The sequence below is a fragment of the Prionailurus viverrinus genome, chromosome B2, assembly GCF_022837055.1.
Source record: "Prionailurus viverrinus isolate Anna chromosome B2, UM_Priviv_1.0, whole genome shotgun sequence".
NCBI classification, from domain to species: Eukaryota; Metazoa; Chordata; class Mammalia; order Carnivora; family Felidae; genus Prionailurus; species Prionailurus viverrinus.
In genome coordinates this window covers 1,146,944-1,158,022 of record NC_062565.1, presented here as the reverse complement: position 1 = coordinate 1,158,022, position 11,079 = coordinate 1,146,944, and the positions used below count along the sequence as shown (strand labels likewise).

Below are 11,079 nucleotides of genomic sequence, written 5' to 3'. Positions count from 1 at the left end.
AGAAAAGTAGTTAGGGAAAAGTATTCACTTCTTCCTAAGTAGAAGGCAGACCCTTGGGATCTCATTATTGAGCTGACTGAGTACAGGGGCTGACAGTGAGGAGCTCATTTTCTCTTGGTCCCCATGGACTCTATCATACTCAGAAGAAAGACCTGGGGAGGTGTTTTGTCCCCATGCTCCGTATAGCTATTGGAGTTTCCAATATTTCATTTCTGTTCACACAGTGATGTAATCTCTGGGGTCATCTACTTCAGGGAAGAGACAATTAAGAACTATTTATTGTTGAAGGCTAAGTGAGTAGGTCATCATCCTGCTTGAGTCTTGCCCCTTGTGGACCCTGCCCTGAGCAGTGGGGCCACTGGGCTATCTCCTCAATGCTGCTGCCACCTCAGTCCTCAGACGTTGTAGGTAATCAGCATCATTCACTCCCCCAGCGCTGGTACAATCCTAACATTTGAATGGAAACATAAAAAGACCCCAGATAGCTGAAGCAGCCCTCAAAAAACCAAAGCAAAGCTGGAGGCCTCACAATTCCAGACTCCAAGTTATCTTATAAAGCTGTAGTGATCAAAGCAGTATGAATATATGGGAAAGCGGGGTGGGGGGGTGGGGAAGAAAAGTAACACACTATAGAGGCTTGCTTTTTAAAAAAAATTAGTTAACATAATGTGCAATATTAGCTTCAGGAGTAGAATTCGGTGATTCATCACTTACATACAATAAACACCCAGTGCTCATCACAACAAATACCCTTCTTAATACCCATCACTCATCTAGCCCATCTCCCACCCACCTCCTTCCATCAACCCTCGGTTTGTTCTCTATCATTAAGAGTCTCTTGTGGTTTGTTTCCCTCTCTTCTCTTACCACCTTCCCATATGGTCATCTGTTTTGTTTCTCAAATTCCATAGATGAGTGAAATCATGTGGTATTTGTCTTTCTCTGATAGACTGACTTTACTTCTCATAATACATACTAACTCCATCCACGTCATTGAAAATGGCAAGATTTAATTCCTTTTGATGGCTGAGGAATGTGTATACACACACACACACACACACACACCACATCTTTATCCATTCATCTGAGGATAGACATATGTGCTCTCTCCATAGTTTGGCTATTGTTGATAATGCTGTCATAACCACTGGGGTGCCTGTCCCTTTCAAATCAGTATTTTTGTATCCTTTGGTAATTACCTAGTAGTGCAATTTCTAGATTGTAGGGCAGTTTTATTTTTAGTGTATTGAGGAATCTCCATACCGTTTTCCAGAGTGGCTGCACCAGTTTGCATTTCCACCAACAGTGCACGAGGGTTCCCCTTTCTCCACATCCTCACCAATACCTGTTGTCTCTTGTGTTAATTTTAGGCATTCTTACAGGTGTGAGGTGGTGTCTCATTGTGGTTTTGATTTGTATTTCCCTGATGATGAGTGATGTTGAACATTTTTTCATGTGTCTGTTAGCCATCTGGATGTCTTCTTTGAAAAAATGTCTATTCATGTCTTCTGCCCATTACTTTACTGGATTATTTGTTTTTTGGGTGTATTGTGTTGATAAGTTCTTTATAGATTTTGGATACTAACCCTTTATCTGACATGTCACTTGCAAATATCTTCTCCCATTCTGTAGACTGCCTTTTAGTTTTGTTGATTGTTTCCTTCATTGTGGAGAAGCTATTTATGTTGATGATGTCTCAATAATTCACTTTTGCTTTTATTTCCTTGCCTCTGGAGATGTGTCTTGTATGAAGTTTCTATGGATGAAGTCAAAGAGGTTGCTACTCATTTTCTCCTATAGGATTTTGAAGATTTTCCGCCCACATTTAGGCCTTTCATTCATTTTGAATTTATTTTTGTGTGGGGTGAAAGAAAGTGGTCGAGAAAGTCCCTGTCCTATTTTCCCAGCACCATTTGCTGAAGAGAATGTCTTTTTTCCTTTGGATACTCTTTCCTGCTTTGTTGAAGATTAGTTGGCTATACATTTGTGCATCCACTTCTGGGCTCTCTACTCTGTTCCATTGATCCCTGTGTCTGTTTTTGTGCCAGTAGCATACTGTCCTCATGATTACAGCTTTGTAATAGAGCTTGAAGTCATAATTGTGATGCCTCCACCTTTCTTTTCTTTTTCAGCATTACTTTGGCTATTCAGGGTCCTTTGTGGTTACACACAAATTTTTTATTTGTTCTAGCTCTGAGAAGAATATTGGTTTATTTTGATTGGGATTGCATTGAATGTGTAGGTTGTTTTGGGTAGTATCCACAGTTTAACAACATTTGTTCTTCAAATCCATGAGCATGGAATGTTGTTCCATTTCTTTCTGTCTTCTTCAATTTCTTTCATAGGCTTTCTATAGTTTTAAGAGCACAGATCTTTGATCTCTTTGGTTAGATTTATTCGTAGGCATCTTATGGTTTTTGGTGCAATTATAAATGGGATTGATTCCTTGATTTCTCCTTGGCTGCTTTATTATTGGTGTATAGAAATCAACTGATTTCTCTATTTTCTATCCTGTGACTTTTCTGAATTTATGTATCAGAACTTGCCATTTTTTGGTGTAGGCTTTTGAGTTTTCCATGTAGGGTATCATGTCATCTGTGAAGAGTGCAAATTTGCCTTCTTCCTTGCCAATTTGGATTCCTTTTGTTTCCTTTTGATGTCTCATTGCTGAGACTAGGACTTCCAGTACTGTGTTGAACAGCAGTGGTGAGAGAGGACATCCCTGTCATGTTCCTGATCTTATGGGGAAAGCTCTCAGTTTTTCACCATTGAGGATAATATTAGCTGTGGGTCTTTCATATATGGCCTTCAAGATGTTGAGGTATGTTCCTTCTATCCCTAACTTCTTGAGTTTTTAATCAAGAAAGGATGCTGTATTTTGGCAAATGCTTTTTCTGCATTTTTGGAGAATTATATGGTTTTTATCCTTTCTTTTATTAATATGATGCATTATGTCGATTAATCTGTGAATATTGAACCAGGCTTGCAACACAGGAATAATTCCCATTTGTTCGTGGTCAATGGTTCTTTTAATGCACTGTTGAATTTGAATTGCTAGTACATGCTGAGAATTTTTCACCTAGATTCATAAGGGGTATTGGCCTGTAATTCATTTTAGTGGGGTCATTATCTGCCACTCGCTTCTAGTTTTTCAAGTGTCTGTCGAGAAATTTCCAGCTAGCCTTCTGGGTTTTCCCTTATAATTTGAGTTCTTTTATCTTGCTGATTTTAAGATTTTTCTTTTATCACTATATTTTGCAAATTTAATTAGAATATATCTTGGTATTGGTGTGCTTTTGTTGATTTTGATGGGAGTTCTCTGTGCCTCCTTGATTTGGATGTCTGTTTCCTTCCACAGATTAGGGAAGTTTTCAGCTCTTACTTCTTAAACTACACTTTCTGCCCCCTTTTCTCTCTCTTCTTCTGGGACTCCTATAATACAAATGTCATTACATTTGATGAAATCACTGAGTTCTCTAGGTCTATTTTCGTGTTGCATAATTCTTTCTCACTTTTGTTCAGCTTCACTCTTTTTCCATTATTTTCTATTGTCACTTATTTATTACTTTGCTTCTTCCAGGATGCTATTCATTTCATCAAACCTGTTTCCCATCTCATTTATTACATTCTTCTTCTCTGATTGATTCTTTTTTTTAACTCTTTTATCTATGTGGTAAGGGTCTTCTGATGCCTTCCATTCTTTCCTCAATCCCAGTGACTATTCTTATGATTGTTGCTTTAAATTCTCTATCAGGCATGTTACTTATATCTGTCTCACTTAGATCACTGGCTGTGACCTTATCTTGTTATTTCATTTGGGATGAATTCCTCTATCTTGACATTTTGTCTAAGTCTCTGCCTCCTTCTCTGTGTTAGAAAAATCATTATGTCTCCTGCTACTGAAAGTAATGTCCTTATAAAGAAGAGGTTGTGTAGAAGCCCAGGGCCTGGGGCTTTATTTAGATAAGTGTCTTCAGTATGTGCTGTGTGTGCTCTGCTGTTGTGTTTTGGTTGCTCTAACCTTCAGGCCAGTCATCTGCAGAGGCTCTCCTTGCCTCCCATGGGCACCGTTTGATCCCTTGCATGAATGTGGTGAGTTTAACTAGGTGGGATCTGGTATGCTTATGAAATGAGACTTGACACCAGCTCCATGAGAACTGAGGCCCTGCAAAACTCTCTGGTCAAGAGATGTGGTGGCTCATGCTGGACCTCTGAGGGAGGGGCCTGCCATACTGGGGCTGAGGCAAGCTTGTTTGAGAAGGACCCTCCTGCCAAAGCACAGAGGCATGGGACTTGGTAAGGCAAGTTAGGCAGCCAGCACCCATGTGGTGCTGTTTCCCATAGGTGGCTCTGTGTCTATGCTGAAGGATGGGGCAACGGAAATGCTGGCCAGTTTCTTAGTTCCTAGAGAGGCGTCTACCTGAATGCTTATAGAAGTACTGATTATCTTATAGGGGCTCAATATATTTTAGGGATTTATTCTAATTTAACATAATGGTCTGAGTATATACACTTCTTTCAGGGAAATAAGAGGGAGATTAATTATTTATAATATTGGTGTATTTTGCAGGACTGATGCAGAAGAAACTTAAGCAAAGGAAAAAAAGAACTAGAGATACACATAAAAACAAACAATTATAGGTATAAAATGTAATGTTTTCCTAAGAGTCCATTGCTCGTCTGTTTTTGATGTATTTATTATTGAAGTTAGCAAATGACTTAATATTTCTCCTAACGTTATTAAAGATTCTTGTGAAGAGTAAGAACAAACTTTCCAGATATAAGTGTATTGAGTGAGGTGGCTAGACTGTGTACATCAGGCCCATAGAACTTATATCCTCTGTGTGGACCTTTTTGTTGGCTTGTGAACTGTTTCTGGAGGCACCTATGAAAGAGATTTGTGTAGATGAAAGGACATTGACAGCATTCTACCTCACATTATGTTTTATGTGAGGCATTTCTGTGTTATTCTGAGTGGGAAAGTAAAAATTATCCAGTGATCCCTCCTCTTTACATTTTGAGAATTATGAAGTGACAGAGAAGAAAATATTATATATGTGATTGATTGCAATGATTAAATAATGGGGTCTTTTAGAGAAAGGTATCAGATCACAGAAAATATCAAAGTTTAATTAAAAACTCATCCAATTTTCCCATAAAAAGCTAACTACTGTATTATGATAAATGGAAATAAAAAGATTTATTCATTTTATGAGAGTCCACTACAGAAAAATGTACAAATCTACATTTCTCAAACTTTACATAAATTCCATGATTCTATAGATAGAGCTAAGTCAAATCCTAACTAAACTCATAAGAGTCATATTCTTTATCCATTGAGACTGAGACAGTCATGGAATAAATGTTTCATGAATGAATAAGTAATGAATAAGACTGTTTTATTACCTTTTAAGCCCTTTAAGTTGTTTCTTCTCACTTTCTTGTGAGAAATAACTTCAATAACAAAGACCAATTAGTCAGGATATTGATAAATGTTTGTATGGCATCTCAAGAGATTTGATTTACAAAATCATTATTTGTACGTTACAATGTTATATGCTCCCCACAAAGTAAGTGAAGCCACCCATTCAAGTCTATATTTCTGAGGATGAAAGCACTAGCATAGAAAATACAAAACCAGATAAACAAAACAGTTCCTATGGGTATTTAGCATAAATAATATACATTCAAGTTTATATTTAGAGCCTCTTTGTGTTATATTACAAACAAAATAAAAATTCCTGTTTTCCCTCAAGATATGCAAATGGTTAGAGTCATAAAAGAGCTAAGGAAGATGGGTATAGTATTGTTTGCATCCACAGAATATTCATATGCACCAACTGTTCTATTAATTGTCTCTATGATCTAGGAATTACTTGCCTCAGTAGAAATTGAAGACAGATTCCCACCAACAATGCATGAGGGTTCGTTTTTCTCCATATCCTTACCAACACTTGCTATTTTTTGCATTTTTGATTTTACTTATTCTGACAGATGTAAGGTAATCTCATATTGTGGTTTTAATTTGCATTTCTCTGATGCTTAGTGTTGTTGAGCATATTTTCATGTGTGTTGGCTATCTATCTGTCTTCTTTGGAAAAAGGTATATTAGGGTACTCTGCCTATTTTTAAATCAGATTTTTTTGGTGCTGAGTTGTATAAGTTATTTATACATTTTGAATATATCATTTAGATATATCTTCTCCCATTCAGTAGTTTGCCCTCTTGTGTTGTTTATTGTTTACTTTGCTGTGCAAACTCTTTTAGTTTTGTTGTAGTCTCAATAGTTTAATGTTGCTTTTGTTTCTCTGGTCAGAGGAGACATATTTCAAAAAGTGTTTTTGTGGCTGATGTCAAAGGAATTGCTATCCTCATGCACTGTTGGTGGGAATGCAAATTGGTACAGCCACTGTGGAAAACACTATGGAGTTTCCTTGAAAAACTAAAAATAGAAGTACCATATGATCCAGTAATTCCACTAAAACACTAATTTGAAAAGATATGTGCACCCCTGTTTACTGCAGAATTATTAATAATAGTCAGTATATGGAAGCAACCCAAGTGCCCATCAATAGATGAATGGATACAGAAGATAGAACAAACAGAATAGAATATTTATCAGCCATAAGAAGAACAAAATCTTGCCACTTGCAATAACATGGTTGGAGCTAGGGCATGTAATGTAAGTGAAATAAGTCAGAGAAAGACAAATACCATATGATTTCACTCATATGTTGAATTTAGGCATCAAAGCAAATGAACAAACAAAGAAAAGAAAGAGATGAAAAAAACAGACTCTTAAATATAGGGAATTAGTAATTTCTAGAGGGGAGGTGAGTGAGGAGATGGGTAAAATAGATAAAGGGGATTAAAAAAATTACACGTGATGAGCACTGATAAATGTATAGAATTGTTGAGTCATATTGTACACCTGAAACTAAACTATATAACACTGTGTGTTATTTCACTTGAATAAAACAAATAAAGACAATTAGAAAATGGTTTTCATTCTTATCCAGGGTAATACTTTTCTTTGACTTTCCATTCCTCTTCGATTTTGTAGATTCACGGTCAATCTCACCAGCTTCCTCAATGCATTCTTCATGTCCTTGTTCCGCAGGGTATAAATAAGAGGGTTCAGACTTGGAGTGACAATCGTGTAAAAGAGGGTGAGGAACTTTCCCTGGTCTTTGGAGGCACTGTTACCTGGTTGCAGGTACATGTAGATAATAGTTCCATAGAAGATGGACATGACAGTGAGATGAGATCCACAGGTATTAATTGCTTTTTGTTGGCCTTCTTTTGACTTTATTCTCAGCACAGCTTTGGTGATGTAGCCATAGGATATAAGAATAAGGCCGAGTGGTGTAAGGACAAAGACAAAGCCTAAAGCAAAAACAGACATTTCAACTGTTGTGGTGTCTATACATGCTATCTTGACCATAGCTGGCAACTCACATAAGAAATGGTCCAGAAGGTTGTTTCCACATTGAGGCAAATTCAGGGTGAGTGTACATAATAATACGGAACCAGCCAAACTAATGCTCCAGACTGTGATTATCATCTTGAGACAGAGATGTGGGTTCATGATTACCAAATAATGCAGGGGCTTACAAATAGCTGTGAAACGATCATAGGACATAACAGCGAGGAGGAGGCACTCAGTGGAACCCAACCACATATAAACGTAGAGTTGAGTGACACAGCCCACATAGCTGATGGTCTTGTCAGGTCCCCACAAGTTAACGAGCATCTGAGGGATGATGCTGGTTGTGAAACACAGATCCAGGAAAGATAAGTTCCTGAGGAAAAAATACATCGGTGTGTGGAGATGGGAATCCAGGAGACATGCAAGGATGATGGCTGTGTTACCCACCCACGTAATGAAGTAGAAGAGAGTGACAACTCCTGATAGGACCATCTCCAGTTTGGGATGGTCCGAGAAGCCGAGCAGAATAAAACCGTGCAGAGAAGTGTGATTGTTTTGACCCATAGTCCTTTACTGTCCAAATCCTAGAATGAGAAAAGCAGAAGGAGGTGAAGGAGGATGGGGATGAAGAAGGAGAAGGAGAAATTTATCAGTAGAGACCACATAATTTAACTAAATACAGAACTAAAAAAAGAGAAAGAATTTATGTTAATTATTAAAAAAATAATGGGTCAAAGTAAATATTATAGCCAAGTAATCTGGTATTTGTTGTAGATACTTTTATGGTGTTGGGTTTAATATTATATTTTTATCTAGGTGACCTTGGAGAGTTTGGTGAAATTTGTCACATGTAAATTTGCAAGTTTGAAAAGGATCTGGTTCTAAAGTGATGTGACCCTCTGATTCTCTACCCATCTTGTTTGCTTGATATAGTGAACACATTATTTTTTTTGGTCAGGAAATTTGCCTATAAAATGTAATTATTTTGCTAATGTCAGAATGAGGAAAAGAGTGTTCCTCTTCTTTCATATCTTAGTGAGTAGTACCATTGGTGTAGCGATTTCTCACGTAGGAGACATGGCCTTTTATCTTTGGCACCTTTATGTCTCTCATCCCAATACGTAACTTATCATTGAAATGGCAAATTTTAATGCAAGTTGTATTTTAACTATCCTCTCACTTTTAAGAAGCTTCCACAATCACTATGGTGTTCTAAACTACTATTGTCTCTTTTCTAAACATTTTTTAAAACGTTTATTTAGTTTTGAGAGAGAGAGAGAGAGAGAGAGAGAGAGAGAGGAAGAGACAGTATCTGAAACAGGCTCCAGGCTCTGAGCTGTCAGCACAGAGCCAGACATGGGGCTTGAAACCACGAACCCTGAGATGATGACCTGAGTCCATGTTGGATGCCTAACCAACTGAGCCACCCAGGTATCCCCATTGTCTCTTTTCTAGATTCTGGCTGCTGTCTTCACTCCTTTCATCCAGTCTTTTTTGTTGTTGTTTACATTGTCACAATATTCAATAAAATCAATCACATCATCCATGTGCTTTTTAATTTGCGGGCCCCTTTCTGTTACATTGAAGAAATACTCCAGTCCTTTAAGATTCCTGGATGGACATGCATGAGGCCTCATTCTCATCTCAGAAGTCACTTTACACACATGGACTCCTGGCTTCCTCCCAGTTAGACACGTAAACTCATTTCCATCAGAAGCCCTTGGAACATGTCCCCTTTTCTGGATTTCTACTTGTTTTGTAATCCTGCTCATTCTTTTGTCTGGCTCTGAATGTTTCTTGCTTAAAGAGGGTTACTCTGAATATATCTTTTTTTTGTTTGATATCGTATGTCATGAAAGGGGTATCTGCAGATGGCCAGTGTATCCCAGAGCCTAAAAGCATAGGAAGAGTTTTTCTTCATGTCTCTGCAAGTTACTTAAGAGTTTTCTCCCTGACAATTTACCAATCACTTCTGGGCTCAGATTTCTTATTGTGAAAATAAGAAAAACAAAACTGCTTGGGGTCAAGATTAACTTAGTCATAAATCTGCTTAGAGCATAGCATATCTCTATAAATACTAGTTAGTACAATTGTTATAAGGAGAAATTATAATGTGCCATGTAGGTAAAAGTTTAACAGCTTCTAATGATACTTTGCAATATTTAATAAAGTGTGCTTGATAGCTCTCCATGCTGCCTAAAACATTCCCCCAATACCTATCTATCCAATATCTGTGTATCTATGTATCTGTCTATCTGTATCTATCTACCATTTACCTTTCCCACATATTTATACATAATTGTTGAACAAAAGAACAATTATCATACTATGAATAACAGTGTAAAATCACTTAAAGTTATTAGTTAGCACTTTTTTTTTACATTAAAACATATGTTGGTGTTTTTGAAGTTACCTAATGGGAGGAGAGAAGGTGGCAGACAAGTGGAAAATATCTGTGATTTATATGGTAACAAATAACAGGTACATTCAGTTTGGTGAAAAGTAATTTAAGACATTAGTTTCTATTTTAAGGAATAATGAGCTCAGCCTTATTCAGTAGTGTGATACAGGTAGAGCTCCTGTGGACATGCATGAGGATATTAGAACTGCCCAAATGTTTAACAATTGAACAGATTATCACTAGTTCTCCATAGTGTGCTATCACTGAATATAAAAATACAACTTCTTACTGCTGAAGCCATAGTAACATCCAGAAAGCTTCTACTAAAAAATAACGGGGGTGCCTGGGTGGGTCAGTTGGTTAAGCTTCAACTTTGGCTCAGGTCATGATCTCACAGTTCTTGAGTTCAAGCCCTGCATCAGGCTCTGTGATGACAGCTCAGAGCCTGGAGCCTGCTTCGGATTCTGCGTCTTCCTCTGTCTTTGCCCCTACTCTGCTCACACTCTCTCTCTTTCTCTCAAAAATAAATAAACATTAAAAAAATTAAAAAAAAATAAATAAGAGTGGCACCTGGGTGGCTCAGTCAGTTAGGTGTTTGACTCTTGATTTTGGCTCAGGTCATGAATCTGGGTTCAAACCCCACGTCAGGCTCTGTGTTGGGCATAGAGCCTGCTTGACATTCTCTCTCTGCCCCACTCCCCTTTCATGCTCTCTCAAAAAAAAATAACTAAGGGAAAATACTTATTGAAAATTAACAAGTAAATATCAAACTAGTGTCCCTGTATCCCTTTGTGTGTGTGTGTGTGTGTGTGTGTGTGTGTGTGTGTGCACTCGCGCGTGTGTGTGTAGATATAATACAAATATATACAGTATGCTATCTGTGTATTATGCCATTTCAAATAGTTTCCTGGATATTATGAAGAAAATACCTCAAACTGTGGCCATGATTCAAAAGTAGAAATGTTTAGAAGCAACTGATTATACTGGCTAAGATAGTTGAGAGAGTCAGTTGGAGATTCCCTCAGAATTAGCTTTTCAAGGGGTACCAGGGGGGCTCAGTCAGGTAAGTGTCTGATCTCATGGTTCATGGGTTCAAACCCCACAATGGACTCTGTGCTGACATTTCAGAGCTTAAAACCTGCTTTGGATTCTGTCTCTTCGTCTCTCTCTTGCCCTCCCCCCACTTACACTCTGTCTCTATCTCAAAAATAAACATAAAAAAGAATTGGTTTTTCAAGAATCCTGGTTT

General features: G+C 37.7%; 1 pseudogene; it reads right to left on the bottom strand.

The window, feature by feature from the left end:
- Window positions 1-4,802: 4,802 nt before the first annotated feature.
- LOC125165594 (olfactory receptor 2W1-like) lies at window positions 4,803-7,993 on the bottom strand (annotated as a pseudogene).
- Window positions 7,994-11,079: the final 3,086 nt, after the last annotated feature.